General features: G+C 42.1%; 1 long non-coding RNA gene across 1 annotated transcript; it reads left to right on the forward strand.

The window, feature by feature from the left end:
* The first annotated feature begins 239 nt into the window (after nt 1-239).
* On the forward strand, nt 240-6,798 carry LOC125742957 (uncharacterized). Its single transcript, XR_007398239.1, has 4 exons — nt 240-1,267; nt 1,862-2,030; nt 4,860-4,886; nt 6,585-6,798. It is a non-coding gene; the product is annotated as an uncharacterized LOC125742957 (long non-coding RNA).
* Nucleotides 6,799-8,743: the final 1,945 nt, after the last annotated feature.

Consider the following 8,743-nt stretch of genomic DNA (forward strand, 5'->3'; position numbering starts at 1 on the left):
CAGCCCAAAAACATGCTGAGGCTAATTGGAGTTGCTAAATTGCCCATAGGTGTGCATGTGTGAGTGAATGGTGTGTGAGTGAATGGTGTGTGAGTGTGCCCTGCGATGGGCTGGCCCCCCATCCTGGGTTGTTCCCTGCCTCATGCCCATTGCTTCCGGGATAGGCTCCGGACCCCCAACGACCCAGTAGGATCAGCGGTTTGGAAAATGGATGGATGGATGGATGGATGGATGGATGGATGGATGGATGGACTTATGGAACATCCATCTGCTTACCAGGACTGATTTTATTTTTTTGGTGTGAACTGCAGGTAACAATCCCTAGAAAAGTGCCACCTACTCAAGGCCATAGGTCAAAAGTGGTAGCCCTTCATAGGTGTGGCCCTGTAAGGGATCATGGCTATTGGAGTTGCAGAAAAAATACTGTGGATTTGACCTCGGTGTCCTAGGTATGGGTATGCATGTGCAATAGGAGTGTTAAACACCTCCAGCAAACGACTCCAGTGTTTCTGGCTTCAGGTTGCTCTGCACTGCCTCCCTTCAATAAACACAAACCCGGACAACAACTATCCTCTCGCTGGGGCCCCAGGTTCAGCCTCTTCTCTCATAGTCAAGCACATAGCATAATTTATAATCCAATGTGCAGAACACTCCAGGTCCCAGAGGCAGTATTATTAACAGCTGAAAAAGGAAAGGTTGTATTCCTCCAAGCAGCATTCCCCTGCACTGACTCAGAGCAGCCAGAAGGCCCACGAAGGCTGGAACATAGAGGAAACAAAGAGACATCCCCTGGAAGAGCATCAGTCATCACTTAGGGAGCGAGAGACGCGGGGCCTTGTAAGGACTGCTGGTGGCAAAGGACGCCCAATAATACCGCACAGATCAGAGCACGACACACCCAGGACAGCACTAAGCGATGGCCTTGGTAACGCAGCTATTCACAGGCAGCTGAAACAAGGCAAGAATCAAGCATCAGGCAAGAACAGGCTGGAGATTTTCAGCAACCGAAAGAGTTGCGACTAAAAGCACAGTCAATTCGTTTCTGGGAACAGTGGTAACAAAATAGCATTTTGCCGTCCTGCATTAAATGTGGTGAGGTTTGTCTGGGAGAACTCCAGACTCTGCTTGTTGCTTCACATCATTTAGTGAATTCTGGATGTGTGACGCCTTTTTTTATTACGCGCAGGCTAATAAAACATTCCACCGTGGGCGGCGCCGAACGACGTGGAAATCCTGTTCACCATGAGGCCAGTTCCTTCCAATTCAGGTTAGCCTGTCTGGAGGAACCGTGGAGCAAAGAACACACTCCTACTCCGCTTAGTAACCTCGACTATGGATACTCAGAAGCCCTCAAAGATCCCCTGGTCACTTACTACATTTTTCCTCCAGTAAGAATTACAGTCCAATCCCTGTAATTCTGTGAACTCCTTGACTTAGCAAAAAAAAAATGTGCCTGGTTAATTTGAAACAGTTGCTAACCCAAAATCAGAACCAAACTGTATTTCAGCAAGGAGTGATCTGAAAAGGTCTCCTCAGCTGAGTCATAGGGTTGCAGGAATCTGCCTGCATGAGCAGCATGCTTCGTCTTGGGGTGCCTGAGATTGCTCCCTGCTTTGTGGTTATTGTTGCCTCTGCCATGTACCACGTTTATAACAATAACACGATCATAGTTATATAGCTATAGTTCTTATCATTAATATTATGGCTAGCTTCTAATTTCAGTCATGTTTTTTGATTATCAGACTGCTTACAACAGAAAAGGGCAATGCTACTGGTGTACTTTCATGTTTGCTGTATATACACTTAAAATAGGCCAGCAGGATCTGTTCCATTTCGCTCAGTTGTTTGCTTTTCCTTGCAGCTCACCCCCCCCCCCCCGACTGATTCTCTTCAGAAAGCCCTCGTATTGAAAACAGCTGTGCGTCCTGGCTGCATTATCCCTGTCTCGTAAGGTTGGGCCCGCCAAGCAGTGCCCAGGGGAGGAACACATCTGGAAAAGAAAACGTGGAGGCAGAGAGCCCGGCAACGGGGTGTGTTGTGCGGTAACAAGGCAGTCAGGCCGCCATTGCACACACCGCGCAGGGGGGGGGCATTTCTGGCCAGCCTGCTGTGTGTGTCTGTGCGTTAGCGTGTGTCTTTTAAGCTAAACATTGTCTGAACGCAGCTCTCTGTCCTGATTTATTCGGCCTGTACTTCTCACCGACGTAACGCCGGTGATGCTGCGCATGTGTGGCTGTTTGTGGGACGGCGGTTTGGAATTTGTTCTCCCGCACACGCTCTTTGACCTGCCCAAATATATCTGTGCTGTCAAGGATGTGTTTGTCTGAAGTCCAGCCAGGATCCTCTAAGCAACACATTATCTGTCGTTCAAACCACCCATTTGCCCAATCGCATTTCGATTATGTATAAAATAGTTTAATATTAATAGAGGTTCAGCAACATTTAATAGAGGAATGATAAATGTCGGCAGGACTGCTAATAGCGAAGGACCTATGTGATGCACAGAATGCAGACCTCTGTCGTCTTACAACCTAGTCTATAGTAAATAATATAGACTGATCGAGAGATGCTTGAAAGCGGATATAATGCACTCTCAGAAAAAAGGGTAAAATTTGTGCCTTTGCTTGGTGCTGGGGTTGTACCCTCAAGGGTCTGCCAACTGTACCCTTAGCTGTAGGTAAATGTACTTTTGGAGGTACAGAAATTAACTTTAAGGAACATTTTTGTACCATTGGGGATACAGTAACGTTGTTTGTACCTTGGGAATGTTCCTCAGAGTTGATTTCTATACCTTAAATTAGACAAAAAAGTACACTTGCCTACAGCTAAGGGTACAATTCGCTGACCCTACACTGGGGTGCCACCTTAGTGACAAGCAAAGGTACAAATTGGCATTCGTTTTTCTGACAGTGTAGGTGTATCACTTTTTATCATAAAGCATTGTGGTTTAATATTATTTATATTATTATTTGCTGTAGAGTATGTGTGTATATCGCAGTACTGCAATTATTGTCTTGCATTTCTCCTATTACTGTTGAGATAAGCTCAGATTGACTTGCGTCTGGTGGTGAGCATGACAATACAGTCCACTTATTAGGTAAACGATCCTTAGTTAATCAAATTAGTCATATGCATCTGTTTGATGTTTGCTCCTCATTGAGAAACCTGACAGTTTTACTTAGATATTTCTGTAGTCAGAGGTGTGTGAATGGCTCTGGTCTGGAGGGCCAGCAGAAGCGCATAAGATGTGGAGGGAGGGGTGGTAAGTTGGGAAGGAGGCACCTGGTTTTCAATGCAGGATTATAGGGATGGGGCAGGAAAGGGGTCAAAGACCCCATAAAAATCAGGAGTCACATCTGTAAGAGAAGGAAAGAAATAAAAATAGAATTATCACCCGGGTGCCTGGCAGACAAGTGATGGGACAGAAGCAAGGAGTTGCACCAAGTCTGGGCAAGGTGATTCGGAACTGATCACTTTGAAATGTGCAAACTGTAACACTGCAAAGGACACAATATCTCGCTACATAGCCAGAAAGGGGTTTTTAATATTCATGAAAGCAAACCAATGGATTTGTGAGTTACTGTGGCACCCCTTACTTATGCATACTGCCGGAATGCCCTCCATCCATCCACACATACACATTCTGCTACAGGCTATCCACCTTTCTTATATTCAATAAAAGCATACATACTTGTGCACACATTGGCAGAGAGTCTACTTATATCTTGTTTTTTTTCGTGTGTATTTATGTGTATTTACTGTGTTTATTTGCTTGTGTTTATACTTTGCATTGGCTGAGCGATCCGTACAGGAATTCCAAAGCCTTGCGCATCTGTACCTGAGCAAGTGGCAAATAAGGCTTTGAATCCTTGACTCCTTGAATCCTTTGCCTATCCTCGGCAGCACAGTAAATCCTGGGCTCTGAACTGAGCCCTTACTTCCTGGGTGGGGCTGGTCCCTTCAGCTCTGGATGTCAGCACCAGTCCCTACCCTATCCTCTCCGTCCGTCCATCTTGGCCAGCAGGGGGCACTGGCCATCCCATTCCTAGTGTTTGAGTTTTGAATGTATGGTGATGATGACCCTCACCTGTGTCTTGCTCCCAGTCGTGGTGTTTAATTAATTATTATGGCCTGCCCCTGCCCCTTTGCAATGCCAATGTCGTGTGCCTCAGTCTCCTGCTTGTTCACTGACTTTGTAGGTGCTTAGGTGTGTCTACATGTGTTCACTCTATGGTTCCTTACTATGACGTTGTGCCTCGACTTGATACTGTACACACATTGTTCACTATTACTCCTTTGGTTAAATTTAACTGAAGCAAAGTGTATAAGCTGACTAAAGATGTTGTTATGAAAAATCACAGATGATAAACCACAGACTTTGACTCAGTGAATGATTATACTGCCCTGAGACTGAATCTTGCACATGATACATTAAACAGTGCCTCAGATACATTTCATAATATCTATTTTTACCTGTGTTAATCACTTTTGCTTTCTGGTTTCTAGTTCTTAATGTAGTGTTTTATTTTTAACATTTCAAATTGTGCCTTGAATAAACCAGTATCATGTATATTTTTAAACGTAAATGCACATTTTAATGACCTCACCTTAAAACTGCTTATCATACAGTGCTACGGCATTGTAATAAACGCAAACCAGTATAGGTTTTATGGAGAACATAAGCCAAAAGGGTAATTAATATATTTATAGCAAACAGCACCCCACTGACTCAATAAAATTCACAGAATTCACTTCTTTCACTCAGACTGTTTGTATAAAACGCTGTTGAAAACACTGCTGATGTCTAAATGTATTCTTATATTAGTACATTAACCATATGCTTTCTTACGTCTTTGTAGTTACTGGACTGCTGTGAATATGTCTGTGTAAGTACAACATTCCTGTTATCCTTAACAGCCATGATAATAGCAATCTAGGAAGTGTTTAGATAGTTTCCATAAGAAAGTACATTTTGGAAATTATATCAATCTACCTTCCAGTCACTTAACCTGGGAAAGCCAGGGTTATGGGTTGGGGTTGGCATAAGGCACAGGGCAGGAGTGGACTCTGAACAAGATGCCAGTCCATCAAAGGGCACTCAGACCTACACAGAATCAGACCCTGATTTGGGGATGCCAGTTTGTCCAATTGCATTCACACTATGGGATGAACCCAGTTCATCCACAGAAAACCTTCCTGTTACTGAGGGAACATGCAAACTCAACACACATGCACATGCAGAAACCAGAGTAGTAGTGATTCTAGACCATTTCAACTGGGGGGGGGGGCAGACTAGGGCTAGTTGTTCTGTTATGTGGGGCAGATACATTTGACCTTAATGTCTTCCAAGTGTTACTTACACAAGATGGCCAACATGAAGAAACAAAAGACAATTTTGAGGACAGGACCTGGATGTATAACAATTTAATTTATATATAATAAATTAATATAAATAATTAACATAATAAATTTAGGGGGGGCCACGTGGGGGCCATGCATGTTGTCATGGGGACACTGACACCAAACCCCGATGCCCCCCACCAGAACTGCCCCTGAACTAGAGGCAGAATGGGCCCTGAATTTGTGAGAAAACAGCACCATCCCCTAAGCCTTAGTTAATTTATTCAGATAATGAAATAGTAATTAGACACTTTTATGGACATGAGTTTTAAACTTCTTTTGCTGTTAGCTTCTCGTTTTTAAGCATTTTACTTGTCAGTCTGATTCTTATTTTCCCTCCCTTATATACTTCTGTGCTGTGTTCTGTATTCTCTTTGTTTACAGGAAAGACATGTTTTACGTCTTAACTAAATCTCACTGTTCACTCCAACATATGGTTCTGAGCTTCGCAAATATAAAAGATGTCCGACATTTTAAGCCCACTGCCGAAATATTTTGCCAAGTTAGATTTTCTTTTTTATTTATTTTTCATGTAACAATAACTTCATACAGACATATGTATCAACAATATAACACATTTACAACCTACAGTGTTTGTTTCCCAAAATACGTTCATGCATGAAAAGTGCAATCGGTGCTTAGAAGCTTTTTCACAACTGTGTCTATGCTAGAGAGATTTCTAAAAAGCAAACCCACAGAAATCTCAGCCCTTGTATTTTCCAAAAAAATACCAAACATAAAAATTTGAACTGTGCATTGAAGTCAGCTTATGTGTAAAATTAATAGCTTTTCATATGTCTGACTCAGAGGTTAGAGATAAAGTGGAAAATGCTACAGAAATTCTAAGGCAGTGAGTGAGGCTTGGCAACATGCATTCAGACTTATTTAGTGCTGGAAGGCCTAAGTACGTCCCATCTGGATCTAAACACTGTGTTCAAAGATAATATTCCAGTTATAAGTGAATTTTAATTGAGTATTAAGTCAGTCTCTGACAACAGATTCCTGTGGAAATCTACTGAAGCAGAACTTATAAAACTAACGATCAGCTACAGCATTTACATTCCCCAACATTATTTAATCATTAGGAAAAGATTCACTTTGTGTACTATTATTGTTTTTGGAAAAAAAAATATATAACTGATCCATGCAGTTTTACTAACTTTTCAATTCGGTACATTTTTCAGCATTTCGGGGCTATGAACCAGCAAATTTCGCCACAGAGGACATGCATTGCTTTAAAGCAGAGAGGACTATGAGCATCTGGTTTGTCTTCAGACATTTTGTGAAGTATTGTTTGGAAATCGGCACCTTGCGTCTCGTAATCTGCCATTTGCATGTGGCTGTGTGCTGTCTGCATGTGCGATACAGCTGTTAAAGTCCTGCCCTGTATCATTTAAGCGCCGGAGAATTTTCTCTAGTTTTAAATATTTCTCTATAATATTCATTTCACTATCTGTTGGTTTTTGTTGCTTTCTCTGATCCCCTGTTTTTACCTTTGAGCCTTAAATAAACATGTTGAATAAAAATTGCACTTGCTTATTAGGTGGTCATATACCACGCTAATGGTCTCCTGTCCCCTTCCTCACCTCTTCGGAGAGAGGAGGCACGAAAGCTGGGGAGGCAGGCAAGGCCAGAAGGCTCAGTCAAGAGAGCGTCTCCCTGCAGCCTCTCACAAAGACGCCACTGTCCCCCCTCACTGCACGGTCAGACTGCCGATTTCTGCAGGAAATGTCCACTTACCCCTGCATGTCTGAGGTTTCCTGCCTCACCTTTGATTTTGGTTCTCACTCAGTCAGCTGAAAACCTGCTACAAAGTCCGTCGGGGGCAAGGAACATGAGCTCAAACATTAATAGTTCAGGTAAACGAACGTGCACACCAAGCGCAAACTGCTCAAAATACATTAATGAAGAAAAATTTAATCTGTACTATTCTTCGGTTATTTTTATATTCGAAAGTGACACTCTGGAAATTATTTTTAAAGGCGGATTGAGTTACTTAGTATGCTGCGCATATTTCTTCACTCTCTCCAAACTCCTACATCTGAACATGACATATTTCGGGAGGTATTTGGCGGGACAATAACATCTTAATGGTCTCATTTACAGAGCCCAGAATGCTGAACATCAGTTTTCTCCACCTGGCCCAGTTTATAGACGTGTACATCGTTACGGATTCCCTGCTTTCTCTGCTACAGGGATTCTCTTTTTTTGGTGAAATAAAGCTCATTTATGTATCACGGGTTGTCAAAACAGTTGATACTTAGCTACAACCACATTTGAGAAAATCAGGCAAATGTATGAAAATATCTACAAAATGCCTTCAAAAATCTGTTATATTGTAATGTACAAATAAGGAACGGACATCTATGCATTCATTTATACTAACCATTTAAACCAATATACACACAAAACTAATATTCAGACAGTGCTACTCAAAAAAAATCAGAAGCTGCAATCGAAAGATTTTAATTATTTATTTATTTATTTTGATAAGGATAAAATCAGGGGAAATTTATCATTTTGTCCGCGGTGGTCCTGTTTGTGTCCCATGCTTCCTCTGAGGTCACGTCATTTGTCAGTCTAATTTTGAGGGTCGGTGGTTTTGAAAGATACTGGAGAAACGAAAACTTCATGACGTCCCGTAACTTCAACGACGTGAAACTTGCTTGTGCCTCTGACATCACTACTTCTCATAAAAAAAAGCAATTTTAAGAATCACAAAGACCTGATGTTTGCTCATACTAAGGTATTAGCCTGTCATATGCCCCCACACTCATTTTTCTATTTCAACTGGAAGGAGGCAAAGCCCTTCCAGTTCCCTTTTAATAGTATGAGCACCCCCTCATACTATTAAAACTGCTAGTAGCAATTACTTTAGTTTTTCTGAAAAATGACAAAATAGTCACACCACAAAACTGTAATTTATTGTTTTTGTTTGTTTGTTTGTTTGTTTGGCTGATGCCTTTTTACAAGGTAGCTCATAATGTCAGTGTTATAGTAAGGGAATTTCAATAATGTTGTGTATGGAAGGCTTCTTTCATTGATCTGAGCAGAAGATAAGTACAATTGTAACCAGAACTTTGAGAAAACATTGTACATTTCACTTAGGCTGCAAACAATGCACATTCAGCATGACCTTAAAAATAACAATAGCAGTACAGCAGAGTCCCAGAGTGTAATTATTACTGCAGTTAACTGACTGCAGTTAATGGGCCTCCTGCCCAGTGTGTACCCCAGCCCAGTGCCCAGTGATGGACTGGCATCCTGCCCAGTGTGTACCCCAGCTCAGTGCCCTGTGATGGACTGGCATCCTGCCCATGGTGTACCCCAGCTCAATGGCCTG

Source organism: Brienomyrus brachyistius, chromosome 5, assembly GCF_023856365.1.
Source record: "Brienomyrus brachyistius isolate T26 chromosome 5, BBRACH_0.4, whole genome shotgun sequence".
In the NCBI taxonomy this organism is placed as follows: domain Eukaryota; kingdom Metazoa; phylum Chordata; class Actinopteri; order Osteoglossiformes; family Mormyridae; genus Brienomyrus; species Brienomyrus brachyistius.